This window comes from Cyprinodon tularosa, unplaced genomic scaffold (assembly GCF_016077235.1).
Source record: "Cyprinodon tularosa strain WSP-4 unplaced genomic scaffold, ASM1607723v1 ctg2, whole genome shotgun sequence".
Lineage (NCBI taxonomy): Eukaryota > Metazoa > Chordata > Actinopteri > Cyprinodontiformes > Cyprinodontidae > Cyprinodon > Cyprinodon tularosa.
In genome coordinates, this window is record NW_024038733.1 from 2,730,073 (window position 1) to 2,736,098 (window position 6,026).

The following is a 6,026-nucleotide window of genomic DNA, read 5'->3' on the forward strand; positions in this document are numbered from 1 at the left end:
CATTCAGCATTAACAACTTTAACAAACAGAATTGCTGGATAAAAATAGAGTCTGTAGTCCAGATGTAGACCAGCTGTCCATGTTGTTTTTGTTGCAGGGCTTACAGTGAATGACTATTCTGAGGAATCAGGCTCTTCTGGTTTCATCTAAAAATCTAAGTAACTGAACACTGCCTCTTTCTGGATGGATTTAGCTATTGCGTTTCTCATCACAACCCTGAGATGAGTTATCCAGGATATTTTGGTTGGATTTTAATTATATTTTCAACAACACAACAGATCTTTGTGATTTGGTTCTACATACACATATTTAGTTTGCGGAAGAAAACACTGAGGATGTTCTGTTTTTTAAGGGGCTTTCTTTCTGCATTTATGACAAGAGTTTGTTTAAACAGTAGCTCAAATTAAATAATGTATAACTTGTAAGTACAGGCGACTCACTAGCTTTGAACCACGAAGTTCTTTCAGACCTGAAACATAACATAATGAAAAGTCTTGTATCAGAAACTTAAGTTTGATGTATTTCTTTATTGAACTTAAGAAACTTAAAAACAAAAGATGAATTCTTAACTTCATCATACGACTGTGATGCTCCTAAGGCTCGCAGCTTCTGCTCTGTACTTCTTCATGTGTCCTGACAGTTCTACATCAAACCAAAAGCCCATCAAAATGCACCACAGTATCTAAATAAACATCTATATAACTAAATACATTCCTATATTACTAAATATGAATAAAATACTTCTTACATTCTTATATTGACTAAAATTCTGCAGACATTAAAATGGCTCTAACATAACTGTAATACACTTAAATAATTTCAAAGATTCTTTATTTTAATATGTTTGTTTTTTCAAACAGACATGTTATATTTTATGGCAACGATATCATTTACCACACAAAATATTTTCTAGAAAATTAAGTTCTGCAAAACCCAATTAAGGTCACCATGGTGAAGTATTTGACTTTTCAGTTATAATCAGTCAAGATAGAGCAACCAATTTTCATAACAGCTGTTTAAAGGTTAACAAATGAATCACAGATTGCCTTAAAGCTACAGTGTGTAATAATTACAGGGATATACAGTCAGAAATGTAACATATTATACATAACTATGTTATTTTATCATCAACTACGAGCTCAGCCTCTTAACCTTAATATTTGCGTTGCCTTAGAATTTGTTATTTATAATTACATAGGAGCGGGTCTCGCAACCATGGAGGCAGACATCTTTGCGCTACGGCAGCGCAGAGCCAACAAACTAGCGATTGCGAGATCGCCAAAATGTCACAACGATGTAGAAAAAATAACGGGTATATTTATTATCTTAAGTCTACATGAAATCTATACCCTACACAGACTAATGAAATACTATCTGTAAAATTATCTATGTAAACAAACCTCATCACTTGAGAAGGTAGGGGATGCGGACGTCGTGGAAGACATTTTGTCCCGTAACGCTCGCCGTACTGTTGGGGGGGAGGAGCGGTGGGGGTGAGATGTTCATGTTGCTGCAGTATGACCGCTAGATGTCGCTAAAAGTTACACACTGTAGCTTTAAATGAAAAAAAATAATAATAATAAAAAAAAACATTTGTCTCAGTTACAGCATCAAACATTATTGAAAAAAATAAAAATCAAACAGGTTATCGCAGCAATCACATTTACGACTCCTTCGTAGCAATCTAAACTTTAGTTTTTATTTTTAACATAATGGGTTTTCCTGTATTTTGCAATTTTATTGCATGATTAATGCAAAGCCTACCAAAAGCACAGGCTTCATTGTTTCTTGTGCACATCCACATTCAACTACATCACATTATGAGCTGGAGGTGCCACAGTTTAGCAGTGAGGATAGGGTATCCAGACTTAAGATTTCTTATCAGTCATACCTCACGAAGCTGGATGGAGAAAGCAGAGGTAAAACCAAGGCAAAAATATCAAGACAAAACTTGAAAAGCGCCTCAGAGAAGAAAAAGAGAAATTGTGTAAATGCCTGGACCTCTGTGGTGCCAGTGATCATCAGAGCACTATGGACAGCAACCCTGAAACTGAGAAAGTGGGTTCAGCTGGTTTCAGGAATAACCTTTAAAATCCTCATCCAGACAAAAAAGCAAACTCTAGGAACATATGCAGTACGGCATAGAACCAGAAATCTTGCGGCCCAATGTAGGACAAGGGCAGAGCATATAAAGTACCTGTACAAAGCATTTGTCCACTTCATATTTTCTTCTTTCTTCTTCTGACTTTGTTTTATTTTTTTATCACATGTAAAATGTGTTACATCATCCAGCAAATTTTAATATAAGACAAAGATAACATGAGTTTTGCTTTGATCATTCACTGTCTGAAAGCTGCACAAAATGAAATTTCGTTTTGTATACACTCTGTATACAAAATGACAATAAAGGTTCTCTAAGTCTAAGAGTTGACTCAATACATTTAGAAAATTGCATTCTGAGATCCGTAATAACCAAAATATTTACAGGAAATGTTATTTCAGGTCTTAAACTTTAACCTGATTTCGAATAATAATAGAGAAGTTACAGGGCTGGGCTTGCATCATCGCTGGTGTCAAAGGGATAAAATGAGCCACGGTTGACATTTCCAGTGGGCTCTCATCCCTCAGTGATATTAGTAAAACATGTGTCATGCTAAGTTAAATTCAATTCAGTTTATTTATATAGCGTTAATTTACAACATGTCATCTCAATGCACTTTACAATTCAACCAGATCAACCAATCAAATTAATTTGAAGTTTTCTATCTGAGGAAAACCAGTTGACTGCATCAACTCGAAGGCAATCCTTACACCTAGCATGCGTGTAGCGAAAGTGGAGAAGAAAAACTCCCTTTTAACAGGAAGAAACCTCCAGCAGAACCAGGCTCAGTGTGAGCGGTCATCTGCAAAGGCTGACTGGTTGGTGTCTATCTGATACGGTATGTCATTATTTGGTGTATAGTCCTTATGTTAAAAGTGTGCCTACAGGTGCCCGTAATATCATCAAAGACCCCTCACACCCCCACCATGGACTGTTGTCCCTGCTGCCCTCTGGAAAGAGGTTCCGCAGCATCCGCTGCAGATCCACCAGGTTCTGCAACAGCTTCTTCCCCACTGCCATCAGACTGTTGAACCTTTGATCCACAAACCTAACTCTGCACCTATTGCACATTATCGGGCATCAATGCTGCTGAACGTTTAACTTTTAGCCCTTTAATTGTTCATCTCATTTCTATTCTCAATAACGCATTTTTTGCACAAATGCCTATATGCACTGAACCACTGCAACTTGCACACTGTCTCTTATCCTCTGCACTGTTCACACTTTGACCACTGCTGCACTTTTTGTATAACTCGTGCCATTTGAAATATCAATGCAACGTTCATAAGCTGTATGTAACGCAATTTCGTTCTGTATGCACTCTGTGCATACAAAATGACAAATAAAGAAGTCTAAGTCTAAGTCTAAGGTTCTTTCGGCCACAGTAATATATACGTGTTTCACTTTATCAAACTTTGCCGTCAAGAAGTGTAACTGTATTATCTGTTGTCTATTTTGGCTGTCCTGTATTTTCCATTTTCTCCTAACCTGTGACTTAGTGAAGATGATAACTTTTATCCTGACTGCCAGGGACAGAGCTACACTGCAAAAACGATCTAGGAATAAGTAAAAAATTTCTTAAATTAAGTGTATTCACCCTTAATTTGAGCAGGTAAATGAGATAGTTTGCCAATGGAATGAGCAATTTTACTCTTGAAATAAGATAATTAGATAAAATGCACTTGAAATAAGACAATGCAATTGTGTTTTCTTATTTTAAGTGTAAATTCTCTTGTTCCATTGGCAAAATGTCTCTTTTACCTCCTCAATTCAAGAACAAATGCACTTATTTTAATAAAAAATGACTTAGCTAGATTTAAATTTTTTGCAGTGTAGGGGTGGCCATGGCCACCCTTAGCCAATCATTGGCCACCCCTGTGGCCACCCCTACCATTTTTTTCTCTCAAGTCGAATACTCAAAACAATTTAATTTTATATTTATTAACAATTACTTGACAAATAAAAACACTGTGGTTGAATATGCACATCAATATACCAACATTAGAGATTATTAGTACAGAATTCATGCTCTTTCAGAACTAGATTTTGTGTTATATGCCATAAAGAGAAAATTATGTGTCTCTGCAAGTCATCGAAGAGTCTTCAGTGAAATCATAGATACTTTAAACCAGGGGTTCTTAACCTTTTCGACCTTGAGGCCCAATTTTTATAGTACAAAGTGGCCCGGGGACCATTATATATTGACACTGTACAGTTTGATTTGTATTCAATAATAAACCAAATCCACTTATTGCTTAACAAGCAAAAAAATTGTCTAATAAAATGACATGATGAAAGGGGATCATCACAAAAACTTTTATTAAACGTTTACATAATTCGTGGACCAAATCAAGCTATGATAAAAAAAAAAAAATTCAAGGATCAATTCAGGCTTTTTAATCATAATAAAAAAAGACCAATAGTAGGATTTTTACTTTAAATTAATAAAATAAATTATATATAAGTATAAATAAATCATGAAATTGATAAAAAGGGGGTGATAAAATAAATGCATTCAAATAATATAAATCTATAAATATAAATAAACTAAATGAAATTAAAGTGCAAATGAAACTATAGCCTTATAATCTGCAAAGCCATTGTAAAATTGCTTCAGCAGTCTCCATTTTTGCATGGCAGAACCAGAAGAATCTTTATATCTGTGACAAATGAACAATGACACAAATAATAACAATTAACAATAATACAACTCCCTTTTATCTTCACCTCTTAATGAGACACTTGGGCCTGCCTCTGAGACATAATCAGATCCAGTCTGGGTGGAATCGGAGAAAGGCTCACTCTCAGAGTAGCCTCCAGAGTTGCTCTGAGTCTGTTTCGGGCTTTGGTCTTAGTTGTGGCCACAATGGAGAATCCTGATTCACACAGGTTACGTAGTTGTGAATGGGAGAAGGAGTTGGAGCATTACCGCCACCGCATGGTCGAAAGCTGCACGCAGTCCCACGGCCCTTGCGGCCCACAGGTGCAAAACTGAAAGATTTTTGCGGCCCACAAGGGCCCAACTTTGGGCCGCGGCCTTATGGTTAAGAATCACTGCTTTAAACAACTATTTTAATAAAAACCTATTACATTATCAATTTATGTAGATATTAGTACTTGTAAATATCAATTTAATGCAGAAGGATATTGATAAAAGTAGGTAAGTAATGACGATGGAAAAGATGTCTGCTCCAGAACTCAAACCTGAAAGAATTTTATCCAATATACCTTTTATCTAGACAGATGTTTAAATATATGTATCTATTAGTTAGCAAAGGCTGTAGGAAACTATAGTTTGTCTTTATTTAGAAATATGGACGTTGTGCTTGTTCCTGTTGGAACTTGAGATTATTAGAGTATATAAAATAAAAAAATAAAAAAAAACTGTGTAGATTGATCCTGAGGTTCTGGTGCCTATCCACTTTTGCCCCCCCCCCTCAGTATACATTGGTTATTTCCTGGCCACCCTTATAAAATGTTTCTGGCTATGCCTCTGCCGACTGCTTCAACTAATCTGACTTTTGAGGTATATGTTAGAATCAATATATTGTATTATGGGTAGAAAAAAAAATCTATCTATAATTACATCAGAAACATACATGTTTATTATATTTAAAATCCTAGGTATAAATAAAGATATTCCTAACCAAATTTATTTATTTAAGCTCATTCATTCTTTTCTAACAAAACTGCTTTTAAGCTCCTCATATTAAAAAAGAGAACAAAAACTAAATGAAAAAAATTACAAATGGGTTTTTTTCGTCCTTCAAAGATTAATATTATTTGCAAACCTAGTTAAAATACGTTCAATCATTTTAAAGAGTTTAACAGTCGCGTGTTTCACGGTTATAATGTTACGTTACAATCGTTTAATTTGAAGGTGTCCTTTCTTTTCCTTTGCTTTGTCTGTTTTTTTTAAATGACA